The 24,212-nt window shown below is 40.6% G+C and overlaps 1 long non-coding RNA gene across 1 annotated transcript in view; it reads right to left on the reverse strand.

Moving 5' to 3' along the window:
* Nucleotides 1–24,212, reverse strand: part of LOC122222521 — a 77,389-nt gene that overhangs the window by 52,775 nt on the left and 402 nt on the right. Inside the window, exon 2 of the long non-coding RNA XR_006203788.1 lies at nt 24,027–24,139. This is a non-coding gene — a long non-coding RNA (uncharacterized LOC122222521). The remainder of the gene's footprint in view (nt 1–24,026; nt 24,140–24,212) is intronic.

Raw genomic sequence — 24,212 nt, forward strand, 5'->3', positions numbered from 1 at the left:
GGGATAAACTGCAAAGAAAGGAAAAGAGAAACTTTTTAAAATCCATATTAAATGCCCTCAATCAGTGAAAAGAAGGTAGGGCAATCAAGAAACCAGTGGAGCTGATAGGATGAGCTGTGTGCTTGAGCATTTGGAAAAAGCTAGTGAGTGGCATTCATCAGCTCTATTAAAGCACTTAGGAAATATAACAACAGGCACAGAGACAAAGCCAATAAAACATGAGATATTAACAATTCCAGAAATAATAAAAAGAAACTTGGAAGGGGCCTCATTACTTAATTATTGACTTTAAATTTCATGGATTACCCTGGAATGGTATAGTCAATCTGAAAAAAAAATAGTACAACAATGGAAGCCTATCATTTTATATTTTGCCAATACGGGCTCAGCAGTGTAAAATATTTACAACAGTCACAATAACATAAGCACCAGTTACTTAACCAAAATTTGTGATATAGAAATGGGTAGCTAAATACTTTGTTTATGTGCATATGTTACTTTGATAAAAGTAAAAATTAATTTAAAGGGAGTAAGAAAAGCGATGGAGGGGCACCTGGGTGGCTCAGTAGGTTAAGCGTTCAACTCTTGGTTTCTGCTCAGGTAGGTCATGATCTCACAGTTCATGAGTTCAAGTCCTGCATCAGGCTCTGCACTGACAGTGTGGAGCCTGCTTGGGATTCTCTCTCTCCCTCTCTCTCTCTCCCCCTGCTCACACTGTATCTCTCTCTCTCTCTCTCTCTCTCTCTCTCTCTCTCCCCCTTTCTCTCTCCCTCTCTCTCTCTCTCTCATTCTCTCTCTCAAATTAAATAAATAAACTTTAGAAAAAGCTATGGAAAATTGTCAGTTCCTCGACAAATGGAATTACCACATGATCCATCAATCCCACTTGTGGGTATATACCCTAAAGAATTGGAATCAGAGTTTCAAAGAGGTATTTATACACTCATATGAATAGTAGCCTTACCTGCAATAGCCAAAAGGTAGAAGCAAACCAAGTGTTCATCGATGGATAAATGGATAAACAAAATGTGGAATGTTCATGCATTGGAACATTACTCAGACTTAGGAAGGAAATTCGGACACCACATATATGAAAGTTAAAGACATGCTACATGAAATAAGCCAATCACAAAAAGACAAACACTTATATGATTTCACTTATATATGAGGTACCTAGAGTACCTCAAATTCATAGAGACAGAAAGTAGAAGAGGTCTGGAGGTAGGGGGGAATGGGAATTCTTCTTTAAGAAAATTTTCAGTTTTGCAAAATGAAAAGAGTTTTAGAGACCAGTTTTGCAACAATGTAAATATACCTAACACAACTAAAGTGTACATTTAAAATGGTTAAGAAGGTAAATCTTATGTTATATGTATTTCACAACATTTTTTTATTTTTTAAATGTTTATTTTGAGAGAGAGAACACACGAGTGAGCGGGGGATGGACAGAGAGAATCCCAAGCAGGCTCCACACTGTCAACACAGAGTTCGACATGGGACTCCAACTCACAAACCCTGAGATCACCACCTGAGCCAAGATCAAGAGTCAGACACTAAACTGACTAAGCCACCTAGGTTACCCTACAACAATTTTTTAAATGTTTAAAAGTGAATAGGAAAAAACATCATGATGATCCAAAAATATGTATAAGGCTTAAATTCAGAAATGAAAAAATTGGGGGCATCCAGGTGGCTTAGTCAGTTAAGCCTCCGACTCTTTGCTTTGTCTCAGGTCACGATCTTGTGGTTCAGGAGTTCGAGCCCCACACCCAGCTCTGCACTGACAGTGTGGAGCCTGCTTGGGATTCTCTCTCTCCCTCTCTCTGCCCCTCCCCCATTCACACTGGTGCTGCGTTCTCTCTAAATAAATAAATAAACAGAAAAAAAAATTTTTTTAATGAAAAACTTTAATATACATGAAAGGGACTTTGTTATCTAGTGATTGACTTTAAATTTCACTGACTGTCCTAAAATGTTATTCCTAACCTGAAAAAAAAAAAAAATTTAAGAACTATTTTGTTTCTGTTCACACAGAGATAAAACAGTTAAAAATGAAATGTTGCTATGTTCGTGGTTTCAGTAATGTAAAGTTTACGTTAACCATATTTTAGTTTCAATCACCATAATAAAATAGCACAAATCCAGGTGGTCATTGTATGAACAAAAGTACAAAAAAAAAAAAAAAAAAAAAAAAAAACCTCCAAATATACCAAATGTAGGTCACATATAGGAAATTATTACAATGTCACTATAAGAAAGATAAAGACATAAATCAGAATATTTCTGCTAAATAATAAAGCACCTTTAAAATTGCACAGCTGCATATCCTTGACTATGAGTTTTACCTAATAGTTACCCTGTCCATAATTCCAAAAAAAAAAAATCTACAAATTTAAACATGGTTTAATTTTTTTTCTATTTGATTCTATTTCACGTGGTGAAACCATCAAGAACTGCTACTGTGGCTCACCTGAGTTTCAAATATTCATTAAGGACCCATAATAGAAAGGTACTATGTGAAAGAGTGAGAGACCCAAAGAGTTCCTGTACTCAAGAAACTCAATCCTTAACCATCTTCCAAGTATGAAGTGTCCTCCCTAGGTGCCTAAATTGGGTACTGATCTTCGTTTTAATTAAGTAACTCAGCAGCATCTGTTCTGGAGCATAGTTTATCTAAGGAAATGAGTGAGGGAAAGGACAGCCAAAAATAGATGGAAACTTACCATAAATCATCTCTGTATATTCTTCTACAAAATGTAATTGAAGATTACAGTTTTATTCTATGCTTGTCAAAAACTGGACAGTTTCCACCTGCCTGAAAGAGATATTTCTGGTTTTCTACCTCTACTCTCTTGGGAATTCTTTATTGTTCTGTGTTTCAAGTTTTTTTTTGAATGACAGATACACTCACTTTTTCTATCCCTTTGGTTTAAAAAAAATAAATAAATAAGGTAGGGAAGCCTGGCTGGCTCAGTTGGTAGAGGGTGTGACCCTTGATCTCAACGTTGTAAGTTTGAGCCCCACATTGGGTGCAGAGACTACTTAAAAATAAAATCCTTTATCCTTTAAAACAAATAAATATGAATTTAAAAATTAAACAATAATTTAAAAAACAATAATGTAACAACCACGCACTGCCAGGGTGGTTTTCAACTTTCAAATCCCTTAAAACTAATCTACTTACAGAAATGGTTCAGCAGACTCCTCCACCTTGACTCCCACATCCCCATATGAAAGGAGTGAACAACAGCTCAAACCATATCCCGTTCTCTTTACCAGCTAGGTGGCCTTGAGCATGTATTTTAGCCATTGTAAGTCTCAGTTTCCTTATCTAAAAAATGAGGGAAATAAACATATTTCACAGGACCACTGTGATGATTTTTTTAAAGAAGATAATGTATGTAAATCCAACACAGTGTCTAGCTCAAAGTTGGCTCTTCATAAATGTCAGTTCCCTTCCCTGGTGATGCAAAGCTCTTAGCAGCTTGGCCTGAACCATAATCCAGCTTCCAAAATGCCCAGTCCATGAGCCCTGGCATCAAAATCATCCCAGAATTCACTGTTTTAAGAATTTCAGGTTGGGGCACCTGGTTGGCTCAGTCAGTACGGCATGCGACTCTTGATATCAGGGTTGTGAGATCAAGCACCACGTTGGGTGTAGAGATTACTTAAAAATAAAATCTTAAAAAAATAAAAAATTTCAGGTTGGCATAAGAGAAGTTCATAGTCTCCCTATATTCTTAGCTTTATGTAGGCTACCCTAAGGACAAAACGGTCAAACAACAGTGGCCACGTATTTATGGAAGAACTCTGATGTAGTAACACCCACTGTTCTAGTACCTACATCGTAGGACATCCAACAAAAGAAAGAAGCTTTTGCCTTGCCCATTCTCTGAAAGTTTGCATATTTTGCCCTCAGCAAATAGTTGTGAAGAAGCCCCCAAACCAAAACTTAATTGCTTCAACAGAAATGGCCTTGACCACCTGCCTCCTCTCCATGATTCCATGACTCCTCTGAAAACCATTTCTCCAGTCCAAGGCAAACATATCACATGCCTTTGTAGCCACATTGAACCTCGTCATCAACCAAAAGAACCATAAACTGTGAGCCCTTGTGACAAAGAGCCATTGATGGTATTTATGTTAAGCAATTATATAACATTTACTCTGTTTTAGGTAACATTTGAAGCATTTTACAAATAATAACTCATCTGATTCTTGTAAATGATTAGGTAGATAAGATACTATTATTACCCATTTTACAGAGGAAGAAATTGAGTCTGGGAGAGGTTAATTGCCAGACAGGCTGGTTTCAAAGTCTCTGCTCTGAACTACCAAATCATGCGGCCCCCTCAGGCAGCTCACGGCCTGCAACCAGAGTGGTGACATTATAGAAGGTCTTTCTGTGCATATAATATTAATTGCAAATCCAGAGGCCCGGATAGATGATAAAAGTTGTTTTGCTACAGAATTATTATGGGTACATGGAAGCTACAAATTACAGTGGGCAGAGGCTGGGATGCGCAGTCAAATTGACTTGGATCAAATCCCAGCTCCATAAATTGTGTGTCTCTGAGTTAGTTGATTAACTATTATGAGTCTCTGTTTCCACATCTCTAAATAGGGATCACAGTACCGATTGCACAGAAGTACTGGGGAGATTAAAGGAGATAAGTTAGGTGAAACACCTATAATGTGCTTCCCACATAGTACATGTTCAATAAGCTACAGCCTTTAGATTTAAGGTTCTAATTGTCTTGCTGTGCACAGGTGATTTTTTTATTTTTCTGTGAGAGACTCACAAGTAATGAAAAACAACAACAACAAAATTCCAGTAGAGCGGTGCCTAGGTGGCTCAGTCAGTTAAACATCTGACTCTTGATTTCAGCTCAGGTCATGATCTTGAGGTTCGTGAGTTTGAGCCCCGCATCAGATTCCGCACTGACAATATGGACCCTGCTTGGGATTTTCTCTCTCTCTCTCTCTCTCTCTCTCTCTCTCTCTCTCAACCCCTCCCCTGTTTACACACACACACACTCTCTCTCTCTCTCTCTCAAAATAAATAAACATTAAAAATATTTTTTTTAATTCTAGAAGAAACCTTATAGGCAAAGGGATATTTATACTCTAGAAATTAGAAAGCTAACCATTTATTTCAATACTTAAGTACATTTTCTGAGCATTTAATAAATAAATAGGTATGGGCTCAAGGGCTGTAAACTTTAATTGTAGCAGTAAAGTGTAGAAGCAGTAAAGGAAAGTGTTTTAAAACAACCTACCTGGCCTTTTAAATAAAAATCAATCATTTGTCCCTGGAAATATCATTCTCCTGTTTCATTTATTAAAAATGCAAAGAGGACAGCATTACAGACACTACCTTACCAGTTCAGTGTGTTCCTGTAAGTATAATCATATCATCATCCCTTTTCCTCTTTCCAGCCCTTTGGTGGGACCGTGTTTCTGTGACCCCTTGAACTGGGTGTGGGCATGTGTCTCACTTCAGCTAATGAAATGTGAGTAGAAATGATGTGTGTCTCTTCCAGGCAGAAGCATTTAATTACCAGGGTGAAGCCTGCAAAACTTCATTCACCAGTTCTAGGCATCACGGGAGCTCATATTGAGTTGAAATCTTCATCAGCCTAGGTTTCTGAGTGACTGTACACAGATCTCTCCTACCAGTTCTCGCTGGTCATGTGGCATGGGCAAGATATAACCTGTTATCGTTAAGTCATAAAACCTTAAGAGCTGTTTGTTACTGAAGCTTCGCCTAACCTAGCCCAGCTGACAGGATAACGGGTAACTTAGACAGAAAATGGAGTTAATGCTACAGACAACTCACCTCACTAACCTCACAGAATGGGGACTATTCAGCTCAACTACTGGATGTCTAAAAGAACAAATATGGGGGCGCCTGGGTGGCTTGGTCGGTTAAGCGTCCAACTTCGGATCAGGTCATGATCTCACGGTCCGTGAGTTCGAGCCCCGCGTCGGGCTCTGGGCTGACAGCTCAGAGCCTGGAGCCTGTTTCAGATTCTGTGTCTCCCTCTCTCTCTGCCTCTCCCCTGTTCATGCTCTGTCTCTCTCTGTCTCAAAAATAAATAAACGTTAAAAAAATAAAAATAAATAAAAAAATAAAAGAACAAATATGGTTGACCGTATCATTGTAATCTTACTCTTGAGTAAGAAGCTGCTTCTCATCTATTCTAATTGTAAGGGATTTCTGTTTCTTTGATGGTAAATACTATTAAAACTTGCTTTTTAAACTCTCTTGGCTTTTACAGACTTGACAAATTCCTAGACATATTCAATAAACATTAAGTATAAATACTTAATGTTGTTTAGGCATTAAGATTATCCATTCCTGTTAATGTGGGCCTAAGTTGCCTGGAAGGACTAAGAACCTTTATCTTTTTTTTTTTTTTTTTTTTTTTTACTCTCCAGGAAGAAATAGCTATGGTGGCTTCCCACTGCTTACTGACTTATCACAACATCATAAAGAGTTAAAATTCTAAAACATAGAGAAGCCTACTAAAGAGATAAGTACATATCAGGACTTGAAAGGCTAGAATGATCACAGAACAGGTCCCAGCCTAAAGATTCAAAGTAACCTTTCATAAGAAAAGCTCACCAGAGTGCTATAAAGACAGGGTAAGTCATATCTTCTCTCAGCCCCCCAACCAGTAGCGTCTCCTATTTCCTACCCAAGTCCCATGTTTGCCAGCTCAGTCACACACTCAGCTGGAACTCTGTGAGATAAACCATAACTGACCTGCTGTAAATTGCTGTGGAGTTCAGCATGAAAATCAAAAACTTTCATTGAGCCTTTCAACACCGCTAGAGCAAGTTATAAAATCCTGGTCTGTGAACAGGCTTCACTTGATGCAGTAGGTTCCTGGAAACGTTGTACATAAATCTTGATAGGTATGTAGATAGACACATAGATAGACAGATAGATTCACACCCATATATAAATACAGAGAGATGTTTGTATATATATATTTCTAAAGACTCCTATGTATATAATTTTTACTAGCAAACCAAAGGAATACCTATAGTAAAATACTTTGCACAATGACTAATCATTTCCCAATATCTCTGTATGAATCTTAGAATGTATATGATTTGCCCTATTTTATAATTTCACATAAATGTCTAGAGGTCAACTGCTTTAACAAAACACCTGCCTGCCTAAGCCTTCTGAGCAAGTAGTCATATCGAGTGAAAACCCACTGGGACCTTGAGACTGTTGTTTTTCCTTATTTGTTTTAATTTCTTCCTCTGGCGAGAGTCAACAGATGAAGGAAACAGACCCTCAGCTCCAAGTCAGGAGGGCTGGCTTCCCATCATGGCTCATCTGGGTTCTGCAAGTGGACTGGGCGTGTGCTCTCAGGCAAGTTCTTTACCTCTCTGAGGCTGTTTCCTTATTTAGTAGATGGCGTTTGGGGTGGGGAACAATATTCCAGAAAATCTCAAAAACCGCTTCTAGATGTAAAGCCTCCTAAGGAATAAATGAGTGATTTGTCATCTACTTCCATTGCAGGGCAGCAAGAGAATGAATTGGTGGAACAGAATGAGGCTGACTCAGCACAAACTGGAGAATTTCTGGGGCATGGGGATAGAGAATATAGTTTTGTGGCTGCTGTAAGTATTCCTCTTCAAGAAAAGTTTTCACTGAACTCAAGTGTGCAATTTCTCCTTCACCTGAAGTCCCTATCCCTTTATCAAGTCTTTACATTCAGACTCTGCCCTTGCAGGACCCAAATGAGGAGCACTTCCTGCCCTGGTAATCGGAGGAGGCTGATTCCAGAAAAATAAGAATAAAAAGATAGGGGTGCCTGGGTGGCTCGGTCAGTTAAGCATCTGACTTCAGCTCAGGTCATGATCTCATGATTTGGTTCGTGGGTTCAAGCCCCATGTCAGGCTCTGTGCTGACAGCTCAGAACCTGGAGCCTACTTCAGATTCTGTGTCTCCCCCTCTCTCTGCCCCTCCCCGAACTGTGCTCTGTCTCTCTCTCTCTCTCTCTCTCTCTCTCTCTCAAAAATAACATAAAAAAAAATTTTAATAGAAGGATAAACATAAAAGACCAGAAAGAAAATAGACTCACCAATAAAATGTATAAATGTGTCTTGCTTTCATGTTATCTACTACCGGTTGGAAGCTGCTGTGGCAGAACCTTTGCTGCTGTGATATTTTCACACACTCATGGAGAATAAACAAAAGAAGCAAACACTAAACTAGACTAAATTAAGAGCGGAGAGTGTTAAGACCAGTGATCAATCTGCAGTGGCTGATAGTGCATCCTGATTCATCCTTGATTCATTTCTAACAAGCTTGTTGATAGAAGAGAGGAAAACCCTCTCAAACAAAATAAAACAAAACAGGTCAGAGGACAGAAACATAATGGAAGTCTTCTATTTGGAAGTCTCATGGCTTACGAGGGCCTGTTCTATAATCTGGTCTCATCTTCTATGTCTTCCCAGCATCCTTCACTTCCTTCACTTAAGGCACTCTGAATTTACCTTTCTCATTTCTTGTCCTTTGCACATACCACTCTCTCAGCCTGAAATATCGTCTTCCTACTCCTTTGCTTTTGCCTAAATAATTCCTACTTATCTCACTGGTCTTCTTTCTCCAGGAAGTCCCCCTTGATACTCTAAGGCAAAATTAGATATTCCTCCAGCGTACCCCAGAGTCCTTTATTAAAATTGCCTGTCTGTTCATCTGTATGCCCCACAAGACTGCAGGCATCATGGGGACTGTTACTGTGTCTTACAGTCCTTATATCCCCAGCACCCACAGTATACCTGGTACATAGTAGGTGTTCAACAAACATTCATCAATGAATGGTACACCCCATGTCTCCTGGCCTAGTCATCAAAATTCTAGAAGAGAGTCAGTCAAACTACTCCTGTTTTGTTATCCAGGATAAAGCCAAATAAACTGGATGAGCAAAGCAGTACTTTTGGCAAGAAGTTCTATTTTCCTTGACTAATAGCACAGGTAAGCCTGGGTCTGGCTCTCCAGGCCTGGCACAGACATTGAGTCACATGTTTCTTTCCCTTTTTTCCCCTTCACTCCATCCACACCTCCTCACTCCCTTCTTCAGATCCTTTTTTGTCAAGTGTACATTTTAAGTATCATTCATAGACCACAAATGGTTCAAGATACTCTCCTAAAAATCTTATAAGAAAGTTCCATGAGAGAACCAAGGGTGAAAGTGGTTCCATTTATGTGATATGTCCTAAAAATAATTTTGGTCAAAGCCTTAAAGGTAGAGACTATGGGCTTTGCCATCAAAATATGTCAAGAATCTGACCATTTCTTACCAACTCCACCGTCTCTCCTGCATGCCTGTGACAGCCTCCTAACACCTGCTCACTTCTGTCCTTGCTCCACATCTCAAGGGAAGGTCTGATTTCAAGACAGCCACCACTTTGTCATTCCAAAATGTTATTAGATCATCTCACCTTTCTGCTCAAAACTCTCCAATGGACTTCCCAATTCACCCAGAGGAAAGACCACATACTCACATGACTGAAGGTCTTAGGACCTGCACAGCTAAAACCCCATGCTTCCTTTTGGTCTTCACTCAAACGGCACCATCTTGGTGAGGCCATCCCCAGTCATCCTATCTACAATGACAACAGGGGCGCCTGGGTGGCTCAATCGGTTAAGCATCCGACTCTGGCTCAGGTCATGATCTCCCAGTTCGTGAGTTTGAGCCCTGCATAGGGCTCTCTCTGTGCTGACAGCTCAGAGCCTGGAGCCTGCTTCAGATTCTGTGTCTCCCTCTCTCTGCCCCTCCCCCCGCCAACATTCTGTCTCTCTGTCTGTCTCTCTCTCTCTCAAAAATAAATATTTTTTAAAAATTTTTAATGGCAACAATTTAATTTTTTTCACATGCCCCTTCCCTGCTTTGTTTTTCTCCTTAATACCTCTCATTAATAAGCTCTATGTTTTCTTTTTTTTTAGAGCCATTGCAACATGTTTAATATTATTATTCCTCTTTTATATGTAAGAAAGAAACATATCGTGCTTAACAGTCTAGTTCTCTTCCTGTGATACATGTAAAACCACCCACATAGATAGTATTATTATTTCTTTTTTTTTAATATAATTTATTGTCAAGTTAGCTAACATACAGTGCACACAGTGTGCTCTTGGTTTTGGGGGTAGACTCCCATGATTCATTGCTTACATATAAGCTCTATGTTTTCTAATTTATGTTGTTCATTTTCTACCCCCTCTCACTAAAATGTAAGCTTCCCCAGAGTTCTCTTTTCTGTTTGGATCACTAATGTATTCTCCACCTTTAGAACAGTAGCTGGTACCGAATGGTTATGCAATATTTGTTGGATGAATGAATGTAAAAACTGTTGCCATCATACCTGGAAATGGAATTTCTTGAATTTAACTACAAATCTACTAACAAATCATTATTTTAATATATTCATCAGTAAATAATGTTCTAAGAGTTAACTCATCTTTGCTAGCAATCTACAAGTGTGTCATGAGAAACACCATTACAGGCATAGTGATGCAGATGAAATTTTGCTGTTAATTGTAGTTGACAGAAGAGAAAAACAGCTCAAACATAATGATTGCTTTTCAATGTATGGTGGTTTCCTTTCTCAGCTGAACTTTCCATCTTACTCCGGAAGCCATTTATTTTGCCAATCATGTCCCTATTCTATTCCTTATAGCCTGTCGTTCCAAGCACTAATCACGTGCCTCAAGCTTTCTACCCCAATCCTCATTTGCAGAGAAGAGAAGCCATCAGTATCTTTCTTTTCCATTTTCAAGTGTATTATAGTAAATAGCAAAATGGGTCACAGCTGTTCACACCTCCCTGTATCCACACTATGCAATTTGAATTTCAAGCTCCTCCCATCAAGAGTAAATTGGGATACCCCTTAATCACTACTCCACAAATCTGGGCTAACCTCGGGACTTGTTTTGTCTAATAAAATGCAGCAGATGTGACACTGTGCAATTTCTGATCTTAGGCCTCAGTAGAATTGAGCCCACTCTGCCCCCTCTCTTGGCTGGTCTATGGGAGGGTACGACGTGGAGCAGAGAGAGTCATCGCAGCCAAGGCCATCCTAGAGCAGACATCTCCCAGCCACACAGGGAGCAAGGACAGACACATACGTGAGTCCAGCAAAAACCAGAAGAACCACCCACCTGAGCCCAGCTCAGACTGCTGGTCCTGCAGAATCAAGAGATAAATAAATGGTTGTTTTAAGCCACTAAGTTTGGGTGGAGGGGGTGTTAAATAACAAAAGCTAAATGATAAACTCATCTAAATATTTTCATATGCTTACTTATTACCTTCTTTTTTGTCTCAGTAGTGATGACTCAGCCTTTCCAGAGCTTCCTTTGCCTAAGCACATTCAATTCTTTTTTCTGGGATGACTTGTCCCACCCCACCCTGTTCACCTGGGAAACTCATATTCAGACAGCTCAATATTACCTCCATAATTTCCCCTCCCATCCTCTACCACTCGCGCTTCCTTTTGAGCCCATAGCGTACGTACAAACTCCATCATAGCACTTACTTTTGCGTCCATCTACCCCAGAAACCACATAAAGGAGATGCTCAATAAATATTGAGTAAACAAACATCAAATGCTTTGATGTCTCTCATTTCTGCCCCTCTACTCTGTACCTACTGCCTCTGCATTCAGGACAGTCCTCATCATGACAAACCTGGAAAATTTAAACAGAAGCCTTTTTTGTTCCCTAGCCTCTAGTCTTGTCCAGTACTCCCATAGCACATTGGAAATACTTTGACACAGGATCACAATTATTTATACAGCGTTCTTCCATCGGACTTTTAGCTATGTTATGGCAAAAACCATATACCCTTCATTTTTTTATATCTAACACCCATCCTATTAATAAGAGGTGGTTAATTAATGATGAAATTTTTTGACCATAAAAAAATTACACTGTTTCTGAAAAAACTTTAGTTCACCCATCTGACTAATGAGGTGTTGATTACAGCCAATACAATCAAGAGTGCTATACGGTCCCATTCACAGCCCTAAGGGAAGTCTCCTCTATCAACCCATCTACTGTGAAACTTTTGATATTCAAGAATGAGGAGACATCAGTATGAAAGAAATTACTACATTAATTTTCCCCAGGAGTTGTCAATTAGTGGGTTAACATTAATCAGCTCAACAACTCTGCCCTTGATGCTCAATGTCATATCAGCAACTAGTAGAAAAACACAGAGTAGGTTTGTCACACCCATGGATGACTTAATGTTAGGATGAAGCCCTACTACTTCAAGTCCAATCATTCCTTCAGCAACTATTTTTTGCATACCTAACCTACTGTGTGCCAGGGCACTGTTCTAGGGATCAGAATCAGCAAGGAACAAAAAATACAAAATCTTTTCTTTCTTAGAGCTTTCATTCTAAAGGCAGAAAGTAGACATTGGACAGATAAATTAATACATATAATAAGTAAGCAAACTAACACCTTGCCCTGCCACCATTGAGACCAACATACAACATACTACAGTCGGGAGTGGGAGAAGCACTTCACATCCCAAGATAAAGTTCAAAAATAAGAATACTCTGTCTAACCCTTTCCTCAAAATAAATGAGGGGCGCCTGGGTGGCTCGGCCTGTCAGGCATCCGACTTTCACTCAAGTCATGACCTCACAATTCATGAGTTCCAGCCCGCATGGGCTCTGCACTCACAGCACAGATCCTCTGACTCCCTCTCTCTCTGCCCCTCCCCCACTGGTGTGTGCTCTCTCTCTCTCTCTCTCTCTCTCAAAAATAAATACACATTTAAAAGTAATAATAATAATATTAAACAAATGAGACCCTTAACCAAAAATTGCTAATTTAAGGGTGAACATGTTTACCCCCAGCTTTCGCAATACCACTACCTACAGATGTTTGAAGATCCTACAGTACTACATAGTAATTATGTGAGAAAAATGCCATTGTTTCCCATCATGCACAGCTAACTAATGTTAACCTTGAAGGACTTTTTTCCTTAAATATTTGCTGGGTCTTTTACTTGGAGAGCCAAATCTGAAGGCTGGTCTTCCTTCCAAACATTATAAGTAAAGATCCTTTTGTTTTCTTAGTGCTTTCATCTCTGAGTTTTTCTCTCATCCACTGAGGCTGAATAATCTCTGCCGCCTGAGAAATACACAAGTCAGACCTCTTTCCCCCAGGTCTGTTGTTCACAGCTCCTGGAGTAAAAAGCTGTAAGATGTAGCTGTTACTATTCATGATTCAGTGTCTATTCCTAACCATTTGTCTTTCATTATCTGGATTAAGTCTGGTTCTTGGCCAGGTCTGATTCTGTTTCACACATGACTTCTGTTTTATTCCCTCTGTAAGTGGCAGTGATGCCAGGAGACAGGCTTCTAGTCTGTGCTCTGACCATCTGGCTTCCATTGGGTGGCAGACAACAGGGAACCTGGTGTTTTCCTTGTGTATTTCCTTTTTAGTTTTCAGTTGTTTGAGAAATTCTGATGTGTCCTGACATATGAACACCTGTCTCTTTGCCACCAAGTCACAAAACTATGGTTTAGTTAGGTTACTGGATGGTCTCAACCACTGTGTTGAGAATTCACTCATGTAACATCCTGAATCACTGATTATACATTTTTATTTGCAACTGTCGGTAAAACCCTCGTGCTGTTTGGCCTGTTAACTAGGAGCTCAAATTACTCAAAATAAAAAAAAGAGAAAAGTCCGTGCCCCCCTGAAACAGAGCCATGCCTGGATCAAGGAACACCACAACAAGGGCACCTTTGACTGAAGGTGAAAGGTGTCCCTCCCCTTCTTGACATGAAGCCCCTGTGACTGACTGGTGAGTTCTTGCTGACACACAACAAAATGGGCTTCATATTTCCAATTGACTCAAGATGGAGGCTGCTGTTCTGTGTCTGTCTGTACTCCTTTCCCTCCCCTCAGAAGGAAGATGGTTAACCTTTAACAATAGAGCAGGAGAGGCTATAGGCATACATTGTAGGGTGGAACAGAGAAGCTTGGCTCTGCCTAGACATTAGTACAGGAAGAGATGACAGTGGCTTAGACTAGAGTGATAATGGCAAATGCATAGCAGCAACTGCATTCAATCTATTTTATTTTTTTTAATGTTTATTTACTTTTGAGAGAGAGAGAGAAAGAGAGAGCATGAGCAGGGGAGAGGCAGAGAGAGAGGGAGATACAGAATCTGGAGCAGGTTCCAGGCTCTGAGCTGTCAGCACAGAGCCTAACATGAGGCTCGAACTCACTGCAAGATCATGACCTGAGCCGAAGTCAGATGCTTAATGGACTGAGCCACCCAGGCGCCCTTGCATTCAATCTATTTAAAAGGCTGAGGTAATGAACTTTGCCTATGGAACAGGTAGGAGGTTTGAGAAGTGAGGAGGCAAGAATGACTCCAAGATTTCTCATAAATGACCGAATAGGAATTCAAAATTACTTTGTTCAGAAAAAAATGAAATGTAATAAGGATATGCAAACACAGCTCTAAAAATTTAACTGCAAAAATGTAAGCTAAGGGAAAACTGGCTTTAGAGTGGTCTGTGAGAAAATGAGGTAGGGGTCTTAGTGGAACTTAGGTTCACCTTGCCATCAAAAGAGCCTACAGTTTAAAATATAGCAACTGGGGGCACCTGGGTGGCTCAGTCAGTGAAGTGTCCAACTCTTGATTTAAGCTCAGGTCATGATCTCACAGTTTGTGAGTTCAAGCCCCACATCAGTCTCTGTGCTGACAGTATGGAGCCTGCTTGGGATTCTCTCTCTCCCTCTCTCTCTTCCTCTCCCTGCTGGTGCACTCTCTCTCTCAAAAATAAATAAACATTTGAAAATAAATAAATAAAACATTGTAACTGGAGTGAAGTGCCTGAGTTGAGGAAGATGACGCTTTCAGTATATTCCACATTATTCAGGTCACATCTGAAATCCCCTCCAGTGCTAACACTCATAAATCCTTAAGTCTATCACCTAGGAAAAGCAGCATGTGCTTCTAGTGGTCTCAGTGTGTGATGTGTATAGAGTCCACTCCTCTCTTTGGAAGGAATCACAGAGAATGCCATTTTAAAATACCAAATTCTAGGGGCGCCTGGGTGGCTCAGTCAGTTGAGCGTCCGGCTTCACCTCAGGTCATGATTTCATGGTTCGTGAGTTTGAGCCCTACATCAGGCTCTGTGCCGACTGGCAGACAGCTCAGAGTCTCTCTCTCTCTCTCTCTCTCTCTCTCTCTCTCCCTCCCTCCCTCCCTCCCTCAAAAATAAATAAACATTGGGGCGCCTGGGTGGCTCGGTCGGGTTAAGTGTCCGACTTCGGCTCAGGTCATGATCTCGCAGTCTGTGAGTTCGAGCCCCGTGTCGGGCTCTGTGCTGACAGCTCAGAGCCTGGAGCCTGTTTCGGATTCTCTGTCTCCCTCTCTCTCTGCCCCTCCCCTGTTCATGCTCTGTCTCTCTCTGTCTCAAAAATAAATAAACGTTAAAAAAAAATTTTTTAATAAAAAAAATAATAATAAATAAATAAATATTAAAAAAAATTTTTTTAAATACCAAACTCTAAATCACAATAGCATCCACTGCGTGCTAAGCACCTCACTAGCACCTGACTGCTGGGCTCTCACTGTGATTCCTTCCTCACACAAGAGTGAGTCATCCATGCATCCACACTGAGTACCTGATTTGTCTTTGGAGATTCTTTCTATGGATAGGCAGGGAGATCATTAGAAGAGAGTATTACCAACAGGTGTGTTAGTTAGTTAGTTAGTTAGTTAGTTAGTTAGTTAGTTAGTTAGTTAGTTAGTTGCAGAAGCAATAGAAACACAAGAGCGGTCAACCAAGTCAAAAGACTGGAGTTCTTGGTGGGTCTCAGGCTTCAACTTTACACATAACCTCAAGCAAGTGTCCTTTCCCTACATTTCAGTGTCCTAAGCTGTAATGGAGCAAATAATGGCAGCCTCCTTGCCTACTGAAAAGAGAGGCTCTCAAGACAAATGGGGTGTCCTACAATCAACAGCCACCTATGGAGCACTCACAGAGTAAAGACAGTATAATTAAGCCCTTAGGAGAAAAATGTGCTCTGAGCTCTCCAGAGAGAAAGAGGAAAGAGGAAAAGTAAATGAGAAAGTGAAAAAGGGCACTGGGCAGGAACAAAAGCCCCTCCCTGGGAGCTAGTTTAAGAAGTGTATCTCTCCAGAAACGTCCGTCCAAAGTACCAGAGCTTTTGAACACACCAGCCAGTAATGGAGTGCAAGAGAGGTCACTGCCAAAGATGAATGCGGTATTCGGCGAGCTGCAGAAATGGATGGTTTGTGTAACAAGAACAGATGGGTCTGCCAGGGCAGTGTCTCCCCTGTCCTTGCCGCCCACATTTATAACGCCATGTGCAATGTCACGGGACAAAGATCAGAGAAGGAAATGACAACCTCGCGGGCAGCACATGAACACTCGGTGAAAAGACCCTGTAGGCAGCTGAGGTAATCAGTGTTAATTCTCAGTCATCCCAACACCCATTACAGACCATTCCAGGGAACACGTCACCAACTGGAAAGCACTTTCTTTTTTCACCTCTCTTTCTCCAGACTGTGGGTATTTAATTCCCACACAAGAAGAAAAAGCCTTAAAATGTAAGAACGCAGGAAACCAAAAGTACTATTCTTTTTCAGTAATTCCAAGCCAGATCTACTAAAAACGATTTGGTCCACCGGTTTGCTACTGAGAAGTTCGGCTGGCTGAAAACTATACTATTTTACAACTACAAGGAACACAAGAATCTGGCAGAACAGAAGTCCTTCCGTTTCCAAGCATTTCCATCTTAAATCAACATCACTTCTCTTTAAGATGGATATTTTATTTCTAAACGGCTGGACTTGACCTTTACAAGCGTGTGGTTTCCGTCTGCCGCTTGAAAAAAATGTCATTCCTGCTGCTTCTTCTCTTTTCTATTAATCACTTTTTCTCTTTATATACTACATAATCAATAGGGACGTGTCCATTGCCCTTCTAGCTGATTTCTATTATTCCTCATTACAGCCTTTGTTCCAATTCCCTGCTTCCCACTGGGTATTAAATATTTAGACACTGAGTCTAAACTGTCTTTACCCTTGCTGCTGTCAGGATGACTATCCTATAGTTGTGTAATCAATTAGCCTGGCATCTGATCTCTGTTTCAAACGTCTTCTTAGAGGAAATTTAATTATGATTAATATCTTTTCATGACTTTGAAATTATATAGGCATGATTCCTTACTCAGTCATGCTTGTTAAAAATCATAAATCAATTTATTTTATTCCCTCTAGATATGAGGAGACCTTTCCAATTCTGACTGAATTTTAACAATGTAAAAAGTCCAGTAGACATCAGATGAATATACTTTTTTTTTTTCCTTTCGCTGGGAAACCCTTTTGGTAAGATCTTTCTGGTTGAAAGATTTGGAGAGGTTTCAAAGCACGCCATACAAATGCGATTTAAAGAAAGCATTCTATAATTAAACAGAAAGATATCTTCAGACAAGAATAAAATTTAGATCGCAAGCATACTTTGCTTCATGCAAGAGATGTTATTTATGGAAAAGTGGAGTAAATCGAGTTTTTTATAAATCAAGTGTTTTAAATAAATTCAGGAAAGTGGTTATTAATAGAAATAATCCTGGTGGCAAATCCTTCTGTGAAGTGCAGGATCCGTTTCTAAAGAAAATATATACCTCTCAACTTAACGGTTTTAAATTTGGATTTTGGTGCTGAATTTTCTAAAAGTGGGGCACACTTACACATGGATTTTGAAAGTACTTGGCATATCTATCCTGTCTTATCAAAAACTTTAGACGACCCAAAAGTAACTGTAAAAACTCAATAGCAGACTTTAATCTTCACCATGTTACCTGCACACATATTCCCATAGCAGATGCCCATCCCCTTTCTTGTCCTAGGAAGACTTCTCCAAAACTTGGCAATAAAACAAAAAGGTGACTGCATGTTCTTTCAATGTCCTATTGATGCATTGCCTAAAAGGCTCACACACAGATTCTCTAGGAGAATAGATTTTCAACTCGCCATACTATTAACTAGGGCCCACGTTCTATGATGTTACACATTATATATTTTTGTAAAGGTATAGAAGAGATACCAATGATTTTGTCTATTCAAGAAGACAACACCAAAGGTTATGGTCTATTTATTATTAGCCAGTTTTGTCTCTAACATAGCAAACCGATTTCGGCAAATTCTTCAAAATTCCCTTTTGAACCACATTTACCTATCCCTGCTGAGAACCTCATTAATAGATTAAACAAATATTTGACACATACTCATTCTTATTTTGTATGAGAGTCATAGTTTAATTTCTTCAAAAAGTATACTTTGATACCACCCCTTACTTTATGTCCAAGCCTCTTTTGTAGTTAGAGAGAGCCATATAACAGAGCTCCAGTCAATCGAATACAAGTAGAAGCCTGACTGGAATTTCTGGAAAATTCCCAGAATTCTGGAAAATCTGTACTCCTGGTAAAAAGACAGCTCTAGCTGGCACTCTCCCTTTCCTTGACTTTGTGCCTTGATTGCCAGCATGACTTCTGGAGGTGGAGCAGCTAATCTTGCTCCCAAGAGGCAATAAGAATGAAACAAAGGCTAAGAGACAAAGACATGCTGGCCTGACATCACTGAGCCCATGAATCAAGAGCAGCAGTCCTCAGCCTCTAAACTTCTTCTGTGAGAAAAATTAACTCCCGTTTGTTCAAACCACCGTAAGTCAGGTTTTATTCTTGCCATCGAACAGCACATTGTTAGCTGATACAATTCCTTGCCTCTTCTGTGTTCCTCATTTTGTGAGGTACCAGGTTTTCCATCAGAAGAGCAAGTTCCACTCAACCTAAAGGCTGCACTGCAAAAGAGCACACTTTGCAGAGGGATCATGGAGCAATCTTAACAATACTTTACAACAGTTTCTAAAAACAAATTCATATTGTCTCCATGTGTGAGGAAAACAAGTAATAAGCTGCCTCAAGCATTCATTCCTCCATCCGCCCCCCACAACCCCAAACACCAGAGGTGATGAATCATAACTAAACAGACTTCTTCCTTCTTGTTTTCACTCATATGTGGAATTTGAGAAGCTTAGCAGAAGACCATAAGGAAAGGGAAGGAAAAGTAAGTTACAAACAGAGAGGGAGGCAAACCATAAGAAACTCTTATATACAGGGAACAAACAAACTGAGGGTTGATAGGGGTACGGGAGGTGGGGGGGCTGGGAAAATGGGTGATGGGCATTGAGGAGGGCACTTGTTGGTACAAGCACTGCGTGTTGTATGTAAGTAATGAATCACAGGAATCTATTCCTTAAGTCAGGACTACACTATATGTTAGCTAACTTGACAATAAAACATTTAAATAAATACATACATAAATAAATAAATCAACCAACCAACCAACCTACCTCTTCCTTCCAAAGTCATTTCTTCCTAAGGGTTTAAAGACCTGAGAAGTCCCCTAGTATGGGGCCAGCAAATGGGAATGGTCTATAGTGGCCCTGCAATGCCTGGGGCTCACCCTTCCCATCCCCTCCCACTCACCAGGACTAGACTGGACTGAGACCTGGCCCTGCCTCTTCCCTAACTCACATTGCCAGAGAGTGGAGCCCCAGGGGAACGAGAAATGACCCTGAACATAACTAGACTCTGAGTACTAAATGTGTAACTAAACTCAACTCAAAACCTGTTGACTGAAACTTTGCTTTCTTCTCACACTTGGGTGATCTGAGGTTTTTCATCCACAGCTGCTGATTGTGTGCTCAGGGCTTATTCCTGGTTTCTCATCAAAAGGAGAATGCCTATTCGTCTGTAGGCATCTCTTCTAAATAAGGAACATTTTCTTTATTTATCCAATAAGACGTTGTACTTGGCCTACAGGTATGAGATCTGAGCCAGTCTGCTCCCCTCCCTGCCACATGTTGAAAGGAAGAAAAGCAAGCAAGCAAGAAGGGAGGGAGGGAGGGAGGGGAATGACCCTAAGTAGAAACAGGAAGGAAATAGAACACACACACAAACACACACACACACACACACACACACACACACACACACAATTCCCATATCCTCTTTTAGTACTCTCACTCTTTTAAAAAAAAAAAAAAGCCAACTCTTTTCCATATTAAAAAAACTCATTATTCAGGAAGTAAATGACTTGTAAAAACTTGCCTGTTTCTTAAGATTTCCCTAGAGGTTCTGCAGACCCTTCAATAATCCCCTCTGAAGTAGCTCTTGCAGAGCTATCTCAGGATAGGACATGAGCCTATTAAACGGGTTTCTAATATTCCTTCTGTCTTGTAATATGGTGGTGGGCATATCTTTTTCCTTTTCTTTTCTTTTTCTTTCTTTCTTTCTGACTCAAAGTTCTGAATGGTCACTGCCATTCTCTTACCCTTCCAATCCCCCATTCCCTCCACCCTTCTCTCCTTGATCCTTTCTTCCAGATTCTTTCTGCCACATGTGCAGAAAATCTGGGTGAAAAAGAGGGGGTGGGTGAGAACAAGTAGAAAAATAAGATGATATAGACTATGAAACAAGCAATAATATAATAATATGAAAATCTCCTGAAAAGAGACTTCAGAGTCTTCTGGCAGAGTCAGATATCTGTAAAGTGAATGCAGGTTTACCTGAGGCCCTATCAACTTGGCACTTGAGCCTGGACAGCCCAAGCTGGTCACCACTGCAGACCCTGTGGGAGATGCTGCCACAAAATGGTCCCATCCTTCTGAGAGAGCTATCTGTCCCCAGAATTGGGTCTCATAAGTCACCTAGCCACTTCTTAGCCATCTTCTGAATTTGAGCCCCTAAACTCATAGATGGACCTAACAGGCTCTTTCCTTAATTGATAGAGCAGAGAAGCTGAAAAATGACCTTTGAGACCAAAGCAACCATTCCTTTGCTGCAAGAAGGTAAAGGGATGCACATTTCTGTTGAGGTTGCCTCTGTGACAGTCATTCCTCAGAATGGAAGGCAGCCGAGGCGTGTCTGGTGCCTTTGGGAGACTTTGGGTACCGTGGCCAGATTCCCTGCTCCTCCTAACATGGATCTTCAAAAGCGCTCTAATATAAGGGAGCACAAGAACATCAGACACACTTTCTCAAAAGTGAAAATAGAGATTTAGATGTCTTTTTTAAGTTTCCTCATTGTTCTTTTCCATATTGATGAATTTTTTTATGGTGACTTAGCATTTTTGCCTAAATAAATAAAAACTTTCTTGTAAAGTGACTACAAAACACATCCCAGAGCTAAATGGAACTGCCTCCTGGGTTCCCTGCCATTTGGGATTGTTCATGCTACTGATCCCTCCAATAAGTGGATAAGTGAAGTTAAGGCCACTTGCAATGGTGACCCCAACCCTAACCCTCTCAAGACTCCTTGTTGTTTTAGGAACCTATGGGCTTTTGGGAAAATGGATCCTGTTTAAGCAAAAAGCAAAACCCTCTTCCAAGGATAATTATTTTGTCCAACTTTCATTTTGTACAAGTCTTTCTCAGAATTGACATTTCCCTGAGAGTGGCAAAGTCTTCAGCTCAATGTCAAGTGCAGCGAAGCCTTCTATTTTCCTTAAAGCAAAAAGGTTTCAAATATATTTTACCATCCTGACAGCTGTGACAAATGGGACTTTAACTCAAATGGATTACAGATGGGCTTTCTGAACCACATAAAACTTCATGCAAATAAAGAACCACCAACATTTTTTTTAAATGTCGGGAATACTCATAGGGTTTTTTGACATTTGTTTAAGAAAATTACCAGCACCCCCCCTTTATTCATTGCCTTTTTCATTTATTAATGGCAGTAGAGTAATGCAAGATGCATGGCAAGGCGGGGGGGGGGGGGGGGGGGGGTAAAGCCAAAGTCAGGAAAACAAGAGGTCTCTTGGCCAGGTAACAGTGCCGAGTCGCAAGCACAGACCTGCTGCTGGTCCAAGGAATGGATAAACAGAGTTCAGCAAATTCTTTTCTGCAAAAATAATAAATATTTTAGGCTTTGTGGGCAATGAACGAGGTCTCTGCTGCAACCACTCAACTCTGCACTTGTCCTATGAAGGCAGCCATGACACTATACGTGAATGGGCATGGCTGCGTCAAATAAAACTCCTTTGCAAAAAACGAGAGAGGTGACCAGACTTGTCCCACAGGTCAGAGTTGCAGACCCCTGGATTATGATGTGACTGGTATTTTTAAAATAGTGTTTAGCAAGGAAAGGGTGCAAGGCAGGGAAGGAGGGGAGCTGTCACAAAACAGTATTCCCCAGAAGCTCCTGCTAACAGCGGAGCTGGTGTGGATTGGGAGGCCTCCTATGGGACCAGGTATTAACCCCCTTTTATTATTGGGTTATAGAAAAAGGGGGGCTTTCCAGATGAGAAGCTGGAGGAACTATCAGGAGCTCCAGGGTAGCAGCTAACTCCAACCAGTATAACAAGTTCACCAATATTTTAACGATTGGTAGGGCCATGTGAGTAGAAAGCAGTTAATAACAGCCTGTACAGAGTCTGGATTCTTGCATTAAGATACCCCTCCAAGGAAAAGACTCAGAAAAAAAATTAAAGTCTTTCACATCTGGAGATTATTTTTTCTAACCACCACCCACCAAAAAAAAAAAAAAAGCTCCAAATGAAAATAACTGATTCTTTTATAAGCAAAAAAAAGATTAAAAGACATTAGAAGGCAACATAATTAGTCAGTTTCAGGGTCATTTTAAAGCAGGAAAAGAGAGTAGGTGCAGTGAAATGCTTCCAATAGGCTCTAATTGCTTGTCTACACTGCTCAAGAATTGGGTTAGCACTGGGCACCTGGGTGGCTCAGTTGGTTGAGCCTCTGACTTTGGCTCAGGTCATAATCTCATGGTTCGTGGGCCTGAGCCCCACATCGAGCTTTGCACTGACAGCGCGATGCCAGCTTTCAGATTCTCTGCCTCGCTCTCTCTTTGCCCTTCCCCTGCTCTCTTTCCCTTTTTCAAAAATAAATATTAAAAAAATTTTTTTTAATTAAAAAAGAATTGGGTTAGCATTAAGGATAGGGAGACCACAGTGGCTTGTGACCCCCTGGCAGATGGGAATGCTACAGAAATAATGCCCTGAGGAAAACTACAACAGAGGAAGAAATTGCCTTTGAAGCATTCCACCCCTGGAACCCAGGGCTCAAGACCCTCCTCATCTACTCCCACTCTCCCAACACACACACATACACATATATGCCAACTAACCTACAACTTCTCCCTCTCCATATAAGCCCTCACCCAACTACCATTAGAAAGTTATTAGCCAAACTAATTCAGATTAAAGTATTAATGAATAACAAGAGCTGCAGGTCTTTTACCTCTCAGAGGTTTAAGAATTTTTTTTTAATTTTTTTTAACGTGTATTTATTATTGAGAGACAGAGAGAGACAGAGCATGAGCATGGGAGGGGCAGAGAGAGGGGGAGACACAGAGTCTGAAGCAGCTGCAGGCTCTGAGCTGTCAGCACAGAGCCTGATACGGGGCTCGAACCTACAAACCGTGAGATCATGACCTGAGCCAAAGTCGGACGCTCAACCAACTGAGCCACCCAGGCGCCCCAGAAGTTTAAGAATTTTTAAAAAGAGGATCTTGAATGAGTAATTCCTTCACCCGAATGAAAGATTCCATAATGGGGAGAAGGATAAACAATCATTTTCAGTCAGGGAGTCCTCTCCTTCTGAAAACATGCTACAGTGACAACTTGCCAGTTCTTTCCGTGAAAAAGCAGCCCCTAATTACAGCACAGGATAACAAAAGTTTTGAATTTTTTTAATTGAAGTTCTTGTCCAGATATCCAAATATCCAGAACATCAGGAAAACACATGTTCCCAACCACTTCTCGCTGTTTCATAAAGGACTAGATGTTAAGGAAACACACTAGAACCATGGAAACGTGTTGCAGAGGTGGCATCATGCAGCTTGGGAAGCTCAGAGGGAAAAAGAGAGATGTCTCTGCAGCTTTCTCCCCTAGGAGCCCCATAGGCCCCTCTCCTACCTCTGGTGCAGACAGAACGAAATCATCTGTGGAAGTTAAACTGCCCTTTCTGGAGTTCAGCTTGGGCCCACAAACAGCCAGGCAGTTTCCTTTGCAATGATAGTGTCCATAATCTGAAAAAAATTTTAAAAGATCAATGCCAAAGCACATGACTTCTAAGTCACAAAAGCAAAATTGAGGGAGGAC

This window comes from Panthera leo, chromosome B3 (genome assembly GCF_018350215.1).
Source record: "Panthera leo isolate Ple1 chromosome B3, P.leo_Ple1_pat1.1, whole genome shotgun sequence".
NCBI lineage: Eukaryota > Metazoa > Chordata > Mammalia > Carnivora > Felidae > Panthera > Panthera leo.